This window comes from Cygnus atratus, chromosome 3 (genome assembly GCF_013377495.2).
Source record: "Cygnus atratus isolate AKBS03 ecotype Queensland, Australia chromosome 3, CAtr_DNAZoo_HiC_assembly, whole genome shotgun sequence".
NCBI lineage: Eukaryota > Metazoa > Chordata > Aves > Anseriformes > Anatidae > Cygnus > Cygnus atratus.
Window position 1 is genome coordinate 112,722,470 of NC_066364.1, and position 20,989 is coordinate 112,743,458.

Consider the following 20,989-nt stretch of genomic DNA (forward strand, 5'->3'; position numbering starts at 1 on the left):
CCCTTATAACAAGAGTGCTTTGGCAGATTACCAAATGATTCTTCGTACCCAGATAAACAGTTTTAATCCTTAGAGGCTACCCTAGCCAATCCTCCGCCAAATATAATGAATGCAATTAAAGTCTTACCCTACAGTACTAAAGTGATAACCTGTCATTGTAAGAAAAGGCCAGCTGAATGCACATAATAAATATCTTCATCTTCACTTATTAAAAACTGAGGCAAATAACCTTCCCACACAACAGTCTGGATTTCTGCGCTCTTCATTTTTTAGAAAAACAAAACCAAAATGATACACTATAAATGTGAGATCACTTCAAAGGAAAGCACACAAACAGAACTGTATTGGTTATAAAAACACAGCAATATGAGAGGGCCTGGTGATGACCTCACCAGTATGATGTAATAATACCAGTAAATTAAGCACAGAAAACATCATGAGAGCAGTACTTAAATATTTCCCATGTGCCTGAACAATTTGTGCATTAGCAGTCTATTGCCTCATCACTTTCCCACAAAACAATCTGGACTGAAAACCCTTTGTGACAAAGACTGCCATTTATTACCCAGTTTTACAGCTGCCCAGAACTGTGGTACTCAATTTAGACCAGCAGTAACCAAAAAGAAAGCATCCGTTTTGGTAACACGGAGTGGGTATCCAAGAGGGGTTACGGTTTGCAGCCCGCCCACCAGAAAAAGCACAGGGAGAGATTTACCCATGCCTTTACTAGGGTAGGGAAACAAATCCTACGAGGTTTCAGTTTTGCTCCAGCTCTGCTTCCCTTGCCCTGAGTGCTGCACAAGGCAATAATGAAGAAAGAGAAGAACATTACAGCCTGATAAAGATGGCAAAGACGCAAACACATGCACAGGGTTCGACGTTCTCATCAGTGAGCAGAAGTAGTTTTTACCTCTCTCTCTCTTTTCTTTGCCCGAATATTAAGCTCACCTTCACATTATGAAATGATAGCAACTGAAATAAGACCTTCCAAAAGGGATTTTAGACACACTATTTTTCCAAATACATATTTTTTTCTTTAGAAAGGATACAGATTGGTAATACGGACAGATATAAAGTAGTTATAAACACAATTATATATCAGAATGAATGGCCACTTGAGAAGAAGACTCTTAATCAGGCTGCTAAGAAAATAAATACCTTGTCAAAACCATGGAAATATTCTGTCATTAACAAGGTCTGAAGTGATCCACTTACACAAAACGACACCAAGTCAATTAATTGACAATAACTGGTTCTACTTATAAGCATCACAAATTCACATTTAATTACGCTTAATGCATCATTTTATTCTCCTAACATAACTGGTTAGCATAAGCACACAAAACGCTGACAGTGACCTTTCTGTCTCAAATATGCTATTCACAGCTATTTAATTAATCCCTTACGTGTAGCAGGACATACAGCCTAATGTCCTACAGAAGGGCACTGAATTGGCCTTATTGTCACCATATGAGATGGCATTCATCTCCAAATGCCAAAGCACAGCCTGAGGAATGCAGAAAGTATTTAAAAGAACAAGAGGAGAAGAAACTTGAATAGCCTGCTCTTTGATTATCATTTACAGATCAACTTTTTCAATGAAAAATATCCAAGAGATTGTTTTCCCACTTGAGCAGTCCAAGTCTTTAAATGCAGTGACGGCTTTTGCACTTCAAAGGAGTGTTCCTTCACTAACCAGCAATTAAGAGTCCAAGGGCAATCAAGGCAAAATTCATCTTCTCCAGTTTTGCAATTTTCTCTCTTATCAAACTGTACATGTGCATAAAGCAGAGACTGTGACGAGTGTCATAGAACAGCTTGAAAGTTTCAGAAGCAAAAAAAAGGGGGAACTGTATTTAGCAGCTATGGCACAAGCATTACTGGAAATGAGATTTTAAGACATTCTGTTTCTCTGTTTTCTGACAGATAAGCTTGTCAAAGAGATTTTCAGGTGTTGTTTTGTTTTCTTGTGTTTTGGTCTGAATAAGATTACATCAAAATGCATTTTACATAGTTCTAAGCATAAATTGAAGAAAAATAAACTAGTAAGTTACTAAAATTATTGAAATGTGCTTAAAGTAAAAATGATTTTTTAAGGTAACATTTAAGACAAATGTTTATTTCTGATGTGTTCAGATGCCTAAGTATTTTGCTTCAAAATTACAATCTCTAAACAACAGATGAAAGTGCTAGCACTTCTTCACCCAGTGAATTCTACAGCCTGTCCTGCCACTGCATTCTTGCTTAAAATTCACGCCACATCTCATACGCTGAAATGTCAACTTCAAACTTTACCAACAAAAACAACTTCGAATGGGTTTCATATTTCTTAATAATGACAGCCATTTACAGTTGCAACTCTCTATAGACAAATCAGCAGTTATTCGAATTCTTATTGAAAAGAGGGAGTGTTTCTATTTCTTGTTTTTGTCTGTGAAGTCTTCAGCAAAGCTCTTTGCATGGGGCAATTGCTAAATCCAATTAAAAACAAATAACTCAAGTATCCCTTCTACTCTGAAAATTTAAAGTAGCTCAGAAAACCCCATGAGATTTACAAAAAATTAATTGTATAATCTTTAAGCAGTTCTATTGAAGTACTTTTACCAAATACAGTTTCATAGTTATTACCAATAGCATGTGCTCCTTATACACACAGAGTAAGCCATTAAACCAAATGTATGCTGTATGCAAAATCAATTTCTATTGATTGCTTTTGCAAAGAAAAAAAAACAGTGTTTTTTTTTTCTTCGTAGAAGAAAGCTTAAGTTCTCACAGAAATAATCTATGCTAGGTTTCTAAGAGAAATTATGTTTCTTGACTATGTTTGCCTGCTCTGTACCTACAGAAATGTCAGGGTGGAAGGAATTGTGTTTTTTCTCAAGTTTACATTGAATGTCACAAGTTTGATACATACTACACTATCAGCCTTCTAGTGAAGAAATCAATAGGAAAACACTCTATGTTATCTCGTTGTTTAGGCTTCAGAGGTTATGCACTGAAAAATTATGGGATAAGTAAACTAAGGAGGGGTCAGCAGAACTTCATCATTTGGCACATGCCCAGTTCACCGGCTTACATAAATTTGAAGAGCACAGTTTCACACACTGTATTACAATACAGAGGAATACAGCTGTTAAATATTGAAGATGAGCATAAAAGACAAACAAAGTTTTTGGTTTTGTTCTTACTCTATCACACATGACCAAAAAACAAGGCAAAATGTGGATTGTCCTGACAGCATGAGGATCAGATAAAGTGAATGCAACAACTTGATACAGTCAAGAAAAGGCTTTTTGCTTCCAGAGAAACATTCTTCATCTGTGCAGTTCTTGAGGAATTTGATAGTGGAGATACTAAGCTGCCAGGATGACCCAACCACCACGTGGCAAAGCAGCTATGTCAGCTCTTGGAACGCAGGCAGCAAAATTATCTTTTCTTTCCCTCCTGTATGTATATCAGGAAGAAATATTTCTTGTCACTTCTTATCCTTGTGCACTTGCCTGGCATGGTTTGTATTTAGCCTTTTGCTGTTCTGTAAAACACCTTCTGATGTTTCCAGCCCATTTCACAGGCTTATAAATCTAAATTCACTGTTGTTTAGAAAAGACTTTACATTCCTAAAATGAAGAAGCACTCTGAGAACATTCACAGTTCCTTCAAAAACCTATATAAAAAGTGGTAGAGCACCAAAAAAGATGCATGTACCAGTCCTTTGCTATAATGGCAGAAGGAAGAATCACACAGTAGAGGGTTGGTAAGACTAATGATAAGTCATTAAATGTATTCAGTCGGTACTATGCACTGTAGGGATGTGTGATCGAACAATTTGTCAAGAACAAGTGGAAAAACAGTCACTTTAAAACACAGGACTACACTGCACGTGGTGTTAAGCCTTAACACATTACTGCTATAATACACATTTCAAGCAGCTCATGTGCATTTGTACTCTGTATCAGATGGATCTTTCCAGTGTTTTCGGACAGCTGTCTTTCAGATATGACAGTTCATACTCTATTAATCAACACAGTAAATCCCAAGAGTCCCTTGTAACCCCCTGAGGGCCTTAAAACTAATTTTTTTAGTATTTTATCAGAAATGATTGCAGAAACAACTCAGAAAAGAAGCACAGGTGTGTCACTGAGAATTGCAATCTACTCCACTTAATAAAACTGAGATTCTGTCTCAGATCAGCAAAGCTTTCACAGCACTCTTTTCTCTTCTGAATCAATGATCTTTCATCTTCTTCAAACTCCACAATAACACCAGTCTCCTGTTTGGGACATTTTTACTTTTAAAGGACTGTGACACCTTGCTGGCACGAGCATGCAAAGGGACAGTGTGAAAAGCCCGTAGGGTGGCTGAGGAAAAGAGTATATAGTATAATTCTTAACAAGTTGAATACTGCTTCAAAGTCTGCTATTCCCTCCCTATACATCCTTTTAGTACTCCTTTCTGCTCCTTCATGGATTTTAATAGCGATTAAAAACCCTTTTTAAAGGCTATGGCTATTGATTCTAGATCAGGCTTATATTTCCAAATAGCCCCATAATATCTATTTACTTTCAAAAATTAAAAATGGCCTGCTTCTCTCAGAGTAGCTATGCTTACATGGTTCCCAGTGGAAATTGCAAGCACTCAGCTTTTCTAGATTCTGGCTGTACAGCGTAAAAGGCCTGGCTTGTGCAACTCTGAAAATGCTACGAAAGAAAGATGATGCCAGAGACCAAAGCCTTCGTTTTTTCAGTCTATCAGATCACACAGCCTCATGTTATCAAGTCTCTTCTTCCTATGAGAGAGATTATGCTGGCATTTTCCAAGGAAAATGCTCAGTTCCAGACTGTTGAGCTGTAATAAACCTACAGCAGCTCCTTGACCATGAGCAATCAATAATGGTCCATTCACCTTCAACGTGGCCAGCAGGGAAGTGAGAAAAGAAGAGCCAGTAACCTGCATCGCTGTGAGGTGACTGCCCACAATCAGTCCCTACAACAAACTGAACTCTGAATGCCAACAAAAAAGTCTTTGTATTTCTTATATAAAAGGCTAGCAAACTAATGAAAGGATTAACTATCCCTTACTTTTTTATTTTAAAATATTTGAGGCCACATAACAGATGTTCCTGGAATTCCCCATGTTGTCTCAATTACTGGCCCAGAAATCCTGGGTTTTAGATTCAGACTGAATTCCCCTTCTACCAGACTTGCACGCAGGCACGCAACAGGCACCAAAGAAAATGACTAGTGTGGAGAGGTCTGCAGCAGAGATCAGAAGAGTGAATATGGCATACCTGTCCATTCAAGCAATGTGCATTTTCAATATCCAGGCATTCAAGTCTCACATTCATCACGTTCAGTGCAAGACAGAATACTTGCTTTTACCTGCAACCTATTCACTGTACAGAGAATCTATATCCGCATCCATCACATTCAGTGAAATAGAGTCTATCTGCAAACGTTGAGCCTCAATTTTCCTGCAGTGATCTGAAGTACAATGTGCTGCAGGTGAACATGTTAAATTTCTGAATTGGTAGAAGTGAAAAAAGTTCTGCAGTAGTCATTAATAAACGTGGCTAATGTGGGAAAAGACTCGTTGTGGGAAAAGACTCATTTCAGAATCTAGCTGTTCACAGTTGAGGGTGTTGGAAAAAGCTCTTTTTCAGCAAGCAAATGTAATACTCATAGCAGATGTCAGCCTGTATAATAGAGATAAAGATGAAGCGTCTGCATTTATTACAATAACATGTAAAATGTTGGTATCCACAGTGTAATCTGCCAAGGCTATGCTGCTGCTAAACCTTCTAAGGCAACATCATGGACTTTCAAGTTCATTTATCATGTTCATGTTGAACTCTTTTTTTTTTTTTCCCACTGACAAGCTATCAGTGATGCCAGGTACCAATGATGAAAATCTGGTTTTGCAGGAAAAGTCTATATAACATATAAAACAGTGAACATCAGACTCTTGAAATATTGTTAGTGTTTTCAGGCACTGCTGGTCACTGCTGTGCCACAGAAAAATGAAGTCAACGCACCTTTGCCTAAGTTATGCAAATACAAATAAGGAAACAAGAAAAATCATACTGCACATAAACGTTAATTCAACTCAGAAGTCATGATAATACACCCATAAGCCATCTGGATATACGAATACCTTGTAACTGCAACCTTGAAGAAAGCGACTTTGTTTTCTGGAAATTAACAGAATTAATGGTTGAATAATGATTAGTTAGGTAAGCATTTTGGTCCCACAACAACACACTCTGTTTTGTTTTCTTTTTAATCTCTCTTGCTATACTGTTGGTAAATCTAGTATTTATTGGTTTCAAAGTCTGAAATTATTATTCACATAAAAATTAAAAGTCCAAATATATAAAGCATTATAAACAATTGTACCTACAAAGATGAGAATCAAAATAATCTTCAGAACATAGATAGATGGCTAACAGAGACCCTCAGGGAAACAGAATCCCATCCTCCCTGCCACAACTACAGTACCTGTGTGATTCTTGAAAAAAGGTCAAAGAAAGGGTTATATGAATTGACTAGGAAATTGGAAAATTTTCTATTATGCCCAATATTCCCAGCTGAGACTTTCCTAACCCTTCAGAGATGGCCCTGTCATGCTGACAGGTTCTATTCACTCTCAGTGCATTAAGTTAAAAACATTAAAAAAAAAAAAAAAAGGAAAAAAAAAGAAAAGAAAACGAGAAATGTATTGTTCCATGTTCCAGGCCATAAGTTAGCTGGTTCAAGAAAAGATACTATCTACTACAGCAAAACTATCTGATGTAAAACATTAGATGCTTCCCTAACTGCTAGGGACAGAAGGGAAAAAAAAAAAAAAAAAGAAATCTTAACCATCCCTTTCTGTGATGGCCGACAAATTTGCTAAGTTCAAGCCCACCAATCCTGTGGAAAAGCACAGGCACACTCTTCTTCTGCTGGGCTTAGCTTGAGAACCCTCTTAACCATGAAATAATGGAACTAAGATGGAGCAGTACCAAAATTGTATCAAATGGAGTGTGGAATGAGTATTATATAAGAACAATTTTCTTGTAATAACAAATCTTACTTATTTTTATGGGACTCTAAATAATTTCTTCCTAGATTTTCTATATGGCTTTTCAGCATTGCATAAATGAATATCAAACAGCTATGTCAATTCCTTTCCTATTCCTTTTTTAGTTGCCAAAAGGCAACTAGACTACTTTAACAGGGAAAAATATATATATTTATATTTGATACGGTACTTCTGTTATATGAAAAGAACTGAAAGCCATCTGTGTAACAACAGAATAGGGTGTGAAAATATACACATTCCAAAAACAATGCCTTCTAGACTTTAATACAAGTTTTTCTTGTTAAGTTTTTATGTTTGGATATGGCATTATTAAATTTTGTGTTTTAGTCCACTGGTTACCCCATAAGAACATCCTTTTATAATTGTTAAACTACTGTTGGTGCCACTTTATTTAGTGTTGTTGTTAACCAATATATTCTTCCTACTTGTGTGGTACAAAGAAGTCACTTTCATACTTTTTTATTCATTACTAAGACAACTTTTTTTTTTTTCTTTTTGAAAGTATGCAGCTGTCATGGGCTAGCATTAAAACATCACCTGAAAACCAGCAGTAGAAATGGATCACTTAACATCTGCTCCAGAAAATATTGCACAGACAGTATTACCCATGGTCCCCTTGAACCCAGGGCAAGTCCCATTCGTTTGTCAGTGTTTTATTATTACATGACTGACATTTCTGTCAAGGGAAAAAAAAAAAAAAAGATTTCTATCCTTCAAAGAAAAAAGAAAGGAATGTCCTTTTTGTGTTAGGTCTTCAAAATGAAGACGAGGATTTCAAGCTTTTCTCCAACTCATAATAATGGGATTTATAACTTGTATTTCTGAGATCACATTTGGGCATGCAAGCTATACTGTCCCCTGAGCTTGTGTGCTGAGTCTGCTCTTTTGTTCAGTGGTGCTATGTTTCACTAAATATTTCTTCAGTCTCTGTGCGAATTCGATAATTATGTTAATATACCGGATGCTACAACATGACAGATCCAGGCTTTGTTTGGATTCTTCAAAAACAGTTAAGGTTTCCATCTAGTGTTTACTGAAGACACTCTGTGTTATGATTGACAAATCTAAGACTGCAGGTAGTCCTAAGCAATTTGGGCATTTTCCATCAAAAAGTTACTATCGCTTCCTTTCCTGCCTGAGTCCCCTCCACCTCACCACCTCCCCTCCTCCTCCTGACCTTAACTGATTCCCATCAGCCACTACCATTCCACCACATATCCAAACTGATGACATTATTTTACTTGGATATACTCCAAAATTAACTGTTTTATACTTCTCTGAATGTGCTGTAATCTTTTCAATCTTTCATTATTTTTAGTTTTGAAAAGGAGTCTGCCAAGGAAAATTCGTGGACACTTTTAAAGGAAAAGAAGGTTTTCTGTTCACTAGCAGAATTTAATATTCTTCCATGTGCTATGCTACCTAACCTATTTTCATCAATATTAGTACTGTAGTGACAACTTTGCTTTTAGTATTTCTGCATCCATTGCTGCCTCCTTTCTTTTACATGATTTCCTCTTCCCATTCTTCACTGAAAGTGTGACATCTATTTTCTTCCCCTGCCTTTTGATCAAACACTTCAGTAGATAACACAGAGACCTTATGTCCTTAATGTTCAGGTAGTCTTTCCTCCAATGTTTCCCTAGCTTTTCATCTGAACTCTACCACTGAAACTGAATTTTAAATTAAGACTTGCTATCAATACCTCTTTGTTCCTGCATGTTGTCTGTCTGTCCTTCTCCTTTCTTCAGATTGCTTTCTTATTTTACTACATAAAAACCAAGGACTTCATCCAAGTTTCTCTACCTAACCAACACACATTTTCTAGATTCCTCGTTCTCACTCACTGGCTGTTTGAATTTTCCCACTCATTGCACAGGAGAGCTCTGCCTCTCATTTACACTCAACTGCAAAGTTGGGATGTGCCTTTTTATGCCCTCAAATGAATGGCCTTTCTTCCACTGCCAGCAGACAGCCATCTGTTTCCTAAGAATCCCTCCTTACTGCAGCCATTGCCACCAACAGTGTTCAGTCACTTCTGCTTCCTCAAGTTCAATTTCACCTGCCCACTCAAAAGAGAAAACAATAAGTGAAGAATATAACAGAGAAACCACCATTCAGAAAACCATTACTCTCAAAGGACCACTGGAGTTTGTTATGCCCACATGTCACAGGGCATTAGTATTTTTTAAAAGTCACTGGCTGTGAGAGAGAATTAAAATACTCATTTCAGGAACTAAGAAAAATAAACCTCAGAGGCTTAATAACCAGATTCAACATCTTAAAATGTCACCTAAATTTCACTTCAATTTTGCAGTATCACTTTGCTGTTTTTTATCCTTTCTTTCTTGATTCATAGCATGTGTTACCATCACATCCCTATTCTCTATTCTATTTAGAAGAGAAATAAATGTAAACAGAAACACATGTACATATTAATATGCAAATTATTGGATCAGTTATGAAACTCTGAAAACAGAAAGATCGTGTATGAGAAAGCAAATAATATTAGTACCTTATAATAGAGAAAAAAATTCTAAGTTTTGCTGTAATAAACAACAAAAAACTTAATGAATGAACATGTAACTATAATTTGTACAATAAGCAATAGGTGAACCTCAACTCTATAAATATTTTGAAAAACTCCTAGTCATTTGGAATTTTTCTTCCCAAGTATTACTCCGTATAGAAGTGAATGTAATTTGAATTTTAGGTTCAAGGAGGAAGTTAAGGCACATTAATTCCAAAAATGTCTGTACCTTACTTAACACATAGTAAAATCCATTGCTTGATGATAACTTTAAGCAGAGTACCTACTTAATTTCTAGGAAGGAAATTAATAAAAAGGAGAAGCCTGAAAACCAAGGGCACATCACAGGACTGAGAGGCATAATTGGTGTGAAGACAGTGTGCAATGTTTGAGCATTAAAAGTGTGAAAACATTTATCTCTTCTTATAAGTCAAACAATTTTTGAAAATTATGCACAATTAGACCTAATAAACATCACACTTCTTTTTCAAGCTACTGCACTTTGATTGTAAGCTATACAAATTCTGTTGCTAGAAGTATCAGAGAAACATTTTATAATGCCATTACATATAGAGATAAAACGGTTATGAACTAACATCTTTGAAAGTTAACAAAGCTGGAAGATACTCTTAAGCATATGTGGCACATTAATAAATTGAAAGAATCTGAAATACAGACAGTCATCTGTGGAAAGAATACTTCTTTACATTGTACACTGTCATGTATGCAGAGTTTATGTTGGTCCTCTGAAAGAGTTATTCACACTCTTAACTGAAATATGTGGTATATTCATCTCTAGTTAACACAGTTTTATCGCCACACACACTCTCTTTTATTCACAAGATACTAATACCTCAGATTCATACTATAGACACCACTCACCTCCTTCACAAAAACATTTCTTTCTCTTTCTTCATTTCTGAAGAACACTTGGAGAGGTTAGATTAGACCAAAAAAATAAATCGTTCCTATTCACCAAAAATTGTCATCAGAGCAAAGAATGCATTTTGTGTCTGTTTAAAATCAATTCATTTTGCTTTGTTAAGAATTTTTTTTTAGATCAATATTTAATGATACAACAGGTACTTGAAGAAATCAAACAAAAAAAAAACCTACCGACTGTGTTTAGCAGAAGTACTCCTTGTGCAACAAGTGAAGAATCGGATGGAGAACAGGTAGGTTCAGCTCTCTAATTCAAGGAGCAAGAGTGATTTACATGAGGTTGTGATCTGACCCCTGTTGTAGCTAACTCAATTCAAAGAACACTGTAAAAAGCACCCAAGATGTCGGAATTATGAGGAGAAGAGACACCAAGGAAATAAAGTTTAAGAGAAACCTCATGATACAGACACAGACACACAGACACAGACACAGACAGACACAGATTTCTAGGTTGGAAGAGACCTCAAGATCATCGAGTCCAACCTCCGACCTAACACTAAGTACTCCACTAAACCATATCGCTAAGCTCTACATCTAAACGTCTTTTAAAGACCTCCAGGGATGGTGACTCCACCACCTCCCTGGGCAGCCCGTTCCAATGCTTAATAACCCTTTCGGTAAAGAAGTACTTCCTAACATCCAACCTAAAACTCCCCTGTCGCAACTTTCGCCCATTCCCCCTCGTCCTGTCACCAGGCACGTGGGAGAATAGACCAACCCCCACCTCACTACAGCCTCCTTTAAGGTACCTGTAGAGAGCGATAAGGTCGCCCCTGAGCCTCCTCTTCTCCAGGCTAAACAACCCCAGCTCCCTCAGCCGCTCCTCATAAGACTTGTTCTCCAGACCCCTCACCAGCTTGGTCGCCCTTCTCTGGACTCGCTCGAGCACGTCCATGTCCTTCCTGTAGCGAGGGGCCCAAAACTGAACACAGTACTTGAGGTATGGCCTCACCAGAGCCGAGTACAGGGGGACAATCACTTCCCTAGACCTGCTGGCCACACTGCTTCTTATACAGGCCAGGATGCTGTTGGCCTTCTTGGCCACCTGCGCACACTGCTGGCTCATATTCAGCCGACTATCAACCAATACTCCCAGGTCCTTCTCGGCCAGGCAGCTTTCCAACCACTCATCTCCCAGCCTGTAGCTCTGCTTGGGGTTGTTGCGCCCCAGGTGCAGGACCCGGCACTTGGCCTTGTTGAACTTCATACAGTTGACCTCAGCCCATCGCTCCAGCCTATCCAGATCCTCCTGCAGAGCCTTCCTGCCCTCGAGCAGATCGACACACGCACTTAGCTTGGTGTCATCTGCAAACTTACTGAGGGTGCACTGGACGCCCTCATCCAGATCATCGATAAAGATATTAAAGAGGACCGGCCCCAGTACCGAGCCCTGGGGGACACCACTTGTGACCAGCCTCCAAGCAGATTTGACTCCGTTCACCACAACTCTCTGGGCCCGGCTATCCAGCCAGTTTCTAACCCAGTGAAGCGTACGCCAGTCCAAGCCCCGAGCAGCCAGTTTCTTGAGGAGAATGTTGTGGGGAACGGTGTCAACTGTTCAGTAACAGTGTCAGTAACAACTGAAGGTGATACCTCTTGAGTTTTGTCTGGTTGACCTATTGCCCTGTACCAGTGCATATGGATGCTCCAATGAACCAGACTCATGTGGACAGACTTTCTGGGGATGAGCACAAGTATTGTGCACTTGCTGCTTTCTGTACAATTAAAGAGAGGGATGCATAAACAGTATCTATGCATGAAAATTTGTTCAGCATTCCAAGTCAGCAAAGAGGTATTTAAACATAGGTAAATTCACCTTGATCAGTGAAAAAAAGAATAAACCTTGTTTTTAAAAGACCACAGTAGAGCAGCACGTGGTACTACTTTGGTTGATAACCCAAACTCACAATATTTCATACATGAAGTTTCATGCTTCTTTGTTCTGGCTTATAGCAAGAAATATTTTTCCTGCCAAAAATGATTTCACACTTTCAAATAGGTGACAAAATAAGAACCACATTGCCAAGTTACTGAAGTTGTGAATTTTGTTTTCTACCAAAGAAGAGAAAGGGGCCTAAATCACAGGAACAGTGTAAAAATAAAGCACTGTAAATTCACAAAAAAAAAAAAAAGTTAAGTCGAGTTCTCTGAAACTACAGAAATACAAACACCCACTGTGTCTTCAATGTTATTGAACATTTGTTTTTTAAACTGAGAAAGGCAAAGCATTTCTGCAAACAAAAAAAATTGTAAACAAAAAAAATCTCTGTTGGAAATTTCATTTTCAAAAATGGATAATTAATGCTAAGAATTATATTCAGCTGATATGGGATATTGTCATTAAAATCACCTAGCTGTATTCCATTCTAGAATTTGGCAAATTGTCCAAAGGCAAAGTACTCAGACTTATAAAGCCAAGTGTCTGCAACTTTTACTTGGCTGTGGACAGCCAAGTGTGCACAAGTGGAATGCACATACAAGACTTATTTTGTGATTAAATAAAAATAAGAAAAAATGTCACCACCTATCTTTCAATATTTAATTTGACTACCTTATGTTGTCCAGCTGTGGCTTGAGAGGAATCAAAACATCATGGAGAGGACTCAAGACACCTTCTCCCTCCTTCACATTGACCAAAAAAAGCAGGAAGCTGGGATGGAAAGCCGTCTGATAGGCAATCAAGAAAACCACGTGTGTCAGAGAGGCATTAAGAGAGACAGGCTGCTCTGATCACAAGGATAAGAGACACGTTAGCAGGTGTCCATTTATGCCAGAGATAACGTCTATTACCTGGGAAAAAAAAGGGTGGTATCTGAGGAACCTACTTTTTCCTGTAACAAAAACTACAGAGGACATCTGTGAGCCTCTGAAGACCACTTTCTTAGAGAGCTTACTCTGCTCAAGGAAATTATAGCAAAACATGATGAATGCATGTATGGCAGATAGGGCCCCAACTGCCGCGTGCAGTTCATGTGGCTTGGACTAACTTTGCATGTTAAAACCACTTCATTCTGAAAGACAATTTTATTTGAACAGCATGCTGTATATGTGCTGTATATATATATATAAATATATATATTTGCTTTCTAGTTTATTATGCTTTACTTCTGAAGAAGCCATTAGCATTGGTTTACTAAGGAAGGAAAATCAGTTGCATATCAAAAAGCCTATCAGTCCAAACCTATACTTTAATATCCAGGTCTCAGCCAACTCACCTATTATAACACAGCAAAGTAGATGTGTATTCTGGGTGGGGACATGCAAACAGCATAGCAGATGATCTCGGATTGCTTCAGATTGTCATACCTGGGTCTGCCACAAGAAGAAGCTTTTGAACTAGAAAATGTGCAACCGTGGGAGCACATATTTTATATTCTTTGGAGGCTTATTAGTACATGACAACAATCTGCCCGGGAAAATGAGGCTTGCTACAGAGAAAAACAATCAGGCCAAGAATGGGAGATACTTCCACAATTCTGGCTTGTGAAACAGACAGGAATGAACCCATGTCATTCGCATGCATGCCCATACCTGTTTGTTCCCAGCGCTGAGACAGCAGCATTGCTCATAAACAGCTGTGAGCAGGGTAATGACATGCAAACACTGAGCAGGTTAGATTTCTTTATAAAGAAATGGAAATATTTACTGTATAAGACATACTGCCTTCGTATCTTAGGGTGTCACAGCCTCACTGAAGCAACGATCCTGTGAAAAATCATTACAGAGGGTGGATTTTATGAATTTTATGTTCATACACAGAATTGAGTACTGAACAACTAAATATATGGCAGTGCATCCGATTCACAGAAGATTCTCTTCCTTTCAGAAACTCTCAAAGGACCCTATTGGGAAAATAGCAATTTTGATTTACTCAATCATTCCACCCTGAGACATTTAATAATAACCAAGAAGCACTATATTTTAATAGAGAGCGTTTGTTACACACAGAATGACTAGGAACTTCTTCTCCAAATTCCTGCAACATTTCAATAAGACTCGGTGACTAACACACTAGCACAGTGTAAATACGCACGCTTCTTCACTCCTCAGTGAATATTCTCATATTTTATCCTAAAGCAGGGAAATGAGGAGAACTTTTGTCAGCACTATACAATAGGAAAGCAATATTGTATTCTGAATTCTTATACTTTTGCACTAGACTTCTACAACACATGCTACAGCCTCAGAAAGGGAAAAAGTCCATGTGAGGGAAGATCTCCCTGACTGTAATATATCTAAGCCATGATGTTGTCACATATATAACATCCATCTCTTAAAAAAAAAAAAAAGTTACACTGAGTGATTACATAAATGACATTTTTGAAATTTAGCCCCCATTTCTTTGAACTAAGAAAGCAGAGATGACAGGACTTCTTCACAACTTAGATAAAACTTGATTTGTATTTTGTTCAGTCGGAGACAGGTGCTGCAGTTTCCCTTTGATTCAGAGGCTCAGGTGGGACTCTGTGGAGCTCCATGTCTTGCCCAGTGCGTGCTTGCACCAAACACTTTGGAGGCAGCAAAACAGAAGGGATCTCTTCAGCCAAATCAAGTGATGGCCCATCAGAGAGACTTTCCTAAAACTGTGTCTTATTTCTTAATGGCTTAGTGCAGCCTTGTTACACACTGACCTGAAAGGAATCAAACTAGGGAGAAAAAAGTGACCTGGCTTGACCGGATTCTGTCAATCAGTCAAGTGAGGCAAGACATTTCAATAACTGAAGAAAAATAAATTTGCTTTTTAGTGAAGAGACTCGGTAGTCAAGTAATTTGACATTGGCATGGTTTTGTTGTCCTGACCATGCAGAAAATTCTTTTTATGTTATAATCTAGGAAGACATGCAATTATAAAACAAACACAGGCAAAATGCTTTTGATAAAAGTTCACACCTTTAATGACTTTAGACAGCCAAACAGACTACAAAGGCACCTGCTCAGCTACCCTACAGGTGTCTCCTCAGTGAAGGATGTCATGATTGGATCTCAAAGAAAATGTGTGGGTAGTCTTCAAGGAGAGGAGTCCAAGTGATATCCCTTCAATTAGAAAGGATCTGACGCTGCAGTTAAATTCCTTTATAATGCTATCTGATGTAGGTGAAACGAGGTGCATACCATTTCAGGGCCATCCCCGTTCAACTGCAGCCGATTCATGGAACACATCTTGTTTGCTTTCAACATGCCACACGAGGGCTTGTCATAGGGGAAGAACTGAAATATTTTGTTGTATCTATGTTTGGCACAGTTGAAAAAAAAAAAAAAAGTAAGACTACAATCATCATACTCAGTCTGCAATACCCTGAGAAACCCTATGACTATTACCCAGTCTGCAAATAGGTAATGCTCATCTGAAGAGGCCTGAATGGACCAACACTCAGGAGGCAACAACCCTCTGGACATGCTCAAACAGACGAGTTCTAGAAAAAGAGACAAAACCCTTTGAGTCAGAGTGGTCCTGATGTGTGGAAAAGCTTTGTATAAATGCAAGTGATACACAATGGAGGTTGAGGAAGAAAGGTGATGGCCACTGGCTTTCCCTGTCAAAGGCCTCTTGTCCTGAGCCATCCCTACCTCAGAGATGAAAAGCCATCGTGGTTTGCAGCCAGCAGAGCCAGGAACCCAGCGTCAGACTTATGGTACTGTACAATCACATCTCAGCTGATATGTTTGATTAATGCTTGATTTTTAGTTGTTAAGTGATAAATGGCATACTAGGTTAGCATAAATAAATGTCTTTGTAGTTCCTGAAATTTGCCAGAATACTCCCATCATAGCCGTCCCCAGTTTACTGATCAAAACAACTGCAGTGCTTTCCAAATCACCCATATCTTGTTTGCATGCTCTCTCTTACAAATTATAAAACTTATATTGGATTACTTCCAGAGTCGAGCCCAATGTAACATTCCAGAAATCCCAAATTCCTAGTTGCTGAAAAGAAATGAAAAGCATTTCATTTACTTTGGAGACAGGCTGGATCAGCTATCTCTGGCAAACAAGCTTGAATGTTGGATACAGACTCTATCTACAAACTGACTATCTCGCCCAGGCAATCAGACAAACATCCACCAAGAACACAAACATACCTGCTAGTCTGGATTTTACTAAGGGACGAGCTTTCCAACTCTTGTATTCTCCTAGAGCAACTATGTGCCCAGATAAAGACTATGGATCAATGCCCACGGGATCTCGAGTGCAAAGAATCTCTTTCATGTGGTAAGATCACAAAACTGGAGCAAGCACAGAAAAGCTTTCTATTTAATGTATGAATTAAACATCCAAGACACAGAGGTCATTACTGCAGATGGCTATGATTTCCAACTGCACAACATACAAGCAGGAGTCAACCTAGTTGCTTAAGAAAAAGTTCACTGCATCTGAGATAAGGAGCGTAACCACCTCTTTTCTCAAGAGGCTGGACACAACCCAGGGGATGGGAAGGGAAAGAGAGCTGTGTCACCAAGATGTGTTTAGGTCTACAGAGCGCCAGGCTGTGCAGAAGCATATAGAAGAAGGATCAATGCAAAGAGCAGAGCTTTATACACAAAGAAGCACAACGATACACAAGAGGCAGCTACAACACCTTCACTTTTCCATGCAGGTGGCACTGCACTTCTCACAGCCGGGGAATGCCATCCCCAGAGCTAGTGGCATTACAGTCTCTCAAGAGTGCAGGGGTGTCTCTTTTAGCATTAACGTAACATGTTAAGGATGTAAAAAGCAAACAAGAAAAACTGACTCAAACTACGCTGGCCCATGCTGCGTCGTTCCAAGAGAAGACTGAGTAATGCAGTTGGTTGACTGTAGGGACGCAAGATGCTATGCAGCACATGTTCTTTGATAATGTCCTACTTTAGAACCAAAGAGCAGGTTGATTATGTTTTGAAAGCTACATGATCAAAGGAATTCAGAAAAAGCCTTTTGAATGATTTTAGTAGATGCTTCTATCAAACTGTATTAGGCCAAATCCTCTCTTTCAGTTTCAACAGTTTGAGCCACAGCATTAGTCTTCTGCTCTTTAAATCTATTCATAAACAAAAACATAAAATCCTTCTCCAAAGAAATGACCACACTAACCCATTATCTTGTGTAAGCAAGTGCAATCAAAGAGCTTCATTTAGTTTATGTAAATGTCCTCTCCCTTTCCCAGGCCTGATGTTTTCTTATTCTCTGTTGTGTCACCTCATATCTAACCTAGATACTAAGATCATCTGGGTGGAGACTGTGGGTAAAAAAAGTCAGTACTGACTAAAAAATTCAGCACCTTAGTAGCTTAAGATACTTTTGAAACAAATACCTGGGTTGCTCTTCCTCTCCTTACAACATAGAAGGAAATGTGTACACAATATATACAAATATTTCCATATTATTATTTTCTGTCAATAAAAAGCATGTAATTCTTTATGATCCAAAAATCAAGGCTGATTTTCTGTGGCCTAAAGTTTTACAAACAGAGTGATATTATTAAATGTAAAATTCCTTAATTCTTACAGTATTTCCTCTGCCAATGTTAATAAACCAGGCGTAGAAGTCAGGATTGTTTCGTGCGAGCAGCACCACTCATTCTGCCATTGTTTCCAGTTACATTTCTGATTACATACTGGTAGCAGAGCCAGCAAATGACAGCTGCTCTATTGTCAACGTGTCCTACAGTACAAAACCACAAGTCATGGTGTAAAGGGGTTAAAGTGTGTGATGGGAATGACAGCATTTGGGGGGGATACTAAAGCTCTGAAGCCTTGACCATTTATCGCCGAAGTATAATGCATTCCCATGTTTCATTCTGCGGCTAGTAGCGATGGTGTCAGGTATTTACTTGTATGGCCATGCTTACTTCCACTCCACTTCTCCCTTAAGAACTACAGCAGACCATTTGCAAAAAGAAAGGGTGACGACATCCTGTGGGCCAAGGTCTCCTCTCAGAATCAGAATCTCTAAACAAGCATGAGAGGAAGAGTTGCCTTGCAAGCTTTTATACGATAGTTTGATGGAAGAGATCTTATCTCTATTTCCCCTTGTTCTGTTTTCACTTAACAGGAAATATTTATGCATAGGCAGTCAGATATCGCAGCTAAAAAAATAATACCTGTCTTGAAAATTTGAGTCTTTCATCTATTTTCTTTTAGCACACAGCAATGAGTGTTTCATCTGAGTTGCATCAGGATATACACTAAGCTCTTAAACACATTAAACCAACCAGATCAAGTCCTTTAAATGTGTTAACTTATGTATGACTTGTTCTTCCATTTTATATCATGATTTCCTTTTCGTTTATTAATTCTACTTGTGCCATACTAGAGCAGAATAAACCAATACTATACCCTTATATCTCCTTTCTCCTTCATCTTGCCACTTTACATATTTCCAGCAATAATACCCTGGCTAGTCGACCAGCATCTCAAATATAAGAGCAGTAAAAATTCAATTCTTCCACTTTCTCACTGAACCCCTTCTGCTTCCAGCTATGAGTGACATGTCCAGTGCTCCACTGTCATCTGTAGTAAATATTTTTCTTGTTTTTCAATATATTTCCCATTCCCAGTAGTCTCTTCCACAGTCGTATTCCCCCCTTGCAGAATTTGTAATAGCTGTTCTCTTCAACTGCTTCAATTTTTAGGTTTCCTATTCAGGTCCTAAGTATCTTCTATTTAGGCAAAAGGATCCTTATATTCTTGGGCTTCCAACTATCTGCTACCATTTCTTTTATATACATCCAGAATATTGCTATCCAGGTTATTTTGATTCTCTTATCACTTTGACTATCTCCAGTTTATGATTACTCCTTCAATTTAGCATCAAATGTCATCTTTTTGAACATCCATTTACCTGCTGAATATATTTGGTTCTTCCATTTACCGCTGTCTTTTCTCCCATGGCTATGCAACTAATTATTGGCAGTTGACCTTCTTTCTTACAAAGCATCATTTCGACCCTACACAGCAGAAACTAAAACTTTCACAAGTCAAGATACTGGTTAGCATGTAGCTATTAATTCAAATCTTGAAACATATTTCCATTCACACAGCACCAAAACATTACACTAAATCCAGAAGTGGCCTATCTAGAAATATTAATTTCTAAATAGTTTTTCAGCCTGGTCAGTTTAAAATTTAATTTTATTCACCATAGATAAGAGTTAAAACTGAGCAAACATCCAAATTTTTTCCTCCATTCAGAAATAATCAGTGTAGAAAAGACTTGGACATATTGCTACAGAAGCTATGATTATCAGTCTAATAAATGTTTTATCATCACTGAAGTACACAAAAGGGGATGGTGACTGGAAGAATGACTGCAATGAATTTTCAAGTTACTTCAAGAATCTTTTTAAAATTTTCACATGCCTACTATTTACTAGTACTTATTTAGCTATTAAATTGTATTTAAACAACAATGACTAATCATTTTACTTATCTATTTTTCAATAATAAGAAAAGATAAGCAATTTTACTTATCTCATGTTACATTGACCTGTACTATCGACATAGCTGAAATACGGAGATTAGCTCTGTCATCTACCTAAGGGTCACTGTAGTATTCAAGCCTTGTACTGGAAGTTGATATCATTATTAGTGTTATTATTATTATTTAATTCTGGCATCCAGTAGACTGTGCTACAGAAGCAGCATTTGTGCTGATTACAACAGGCTATGGGAGGCCATAAGCTACATCTATTCCATAGCACAGATCTACTGGCTTTGGGGAAATGTTTCTTTCCTGCTCTAAATTCAAATAGAGCTGATGGAACTTCTGCTTCCAGCTAACAGAAAACTGTGAATCCAAGCAGAAAGAAGTCAAAGATATTTTTATATTATAATTCAGACTGGTAGCTTCTAGAGGCTTGGAGTTTTTAACATTATAAAAGGTTATAGGTCTGGCCTTCACAGTGAGCTAGGCCACATAGTCTTTATTATATTTGCTTCACGGATGCATACTGCACACAATCAAAGTAACAAGAAAAGGAGCCTCCACTCTGTCATGGCACAGTTATGCATTTCAGCAAGTTGGGAACTACCACTTAAACAGCCAGGAGAACAATCTGAAGAGTCATCCAGTTTGAAGGAATTTTGGCCTAAAAACTGGTGTTTATCATATAAATCTTGGCAAATTTTATGATCATGATCTTGTGTGAAAGTCTGGGCCACCACACTACACGTATGGGTAGCTGGGATAAGCAGTCACTTGAAGTGACTCTTCACATAAAAAAGAATCTGATAAAGTAGATGCCATATGGGCATTATTAATTCCGGGCATTCCTGAATGTTGAGGAAGGATGTTGTGAAACACCCTTTCACTAGGTAGTGTTGCAGCAGAGCACGAACAGCCCGAGAAATTTTGTGTGTGTTTCATGTAAATGCTGGTGGACCTTTGTTACCAAAAAGCACTTGAAAGAAGTAGGAGGAGGCATTAATATGCATTGATTGTATAATTTGGTCTGTTCAT

The 20,989-nt window shown here is 38.2% G+C and overlaps 1 protein-coding gene across 2 annotated transcripts in view; it reads right to left on the reverse strand.

Moving 5' to 3' along the window:
• The window catches only part of MACROD2 (mono-ADP ribosylhydrolase 2), an 861,356-nt gene that overhangs the window by 544,052 nt on the left and 296,315 nt on the right, over positions 1 to 20,989 (reverse strand). The gene's annotated exons all lie outside the window — the stretch shown is intronic.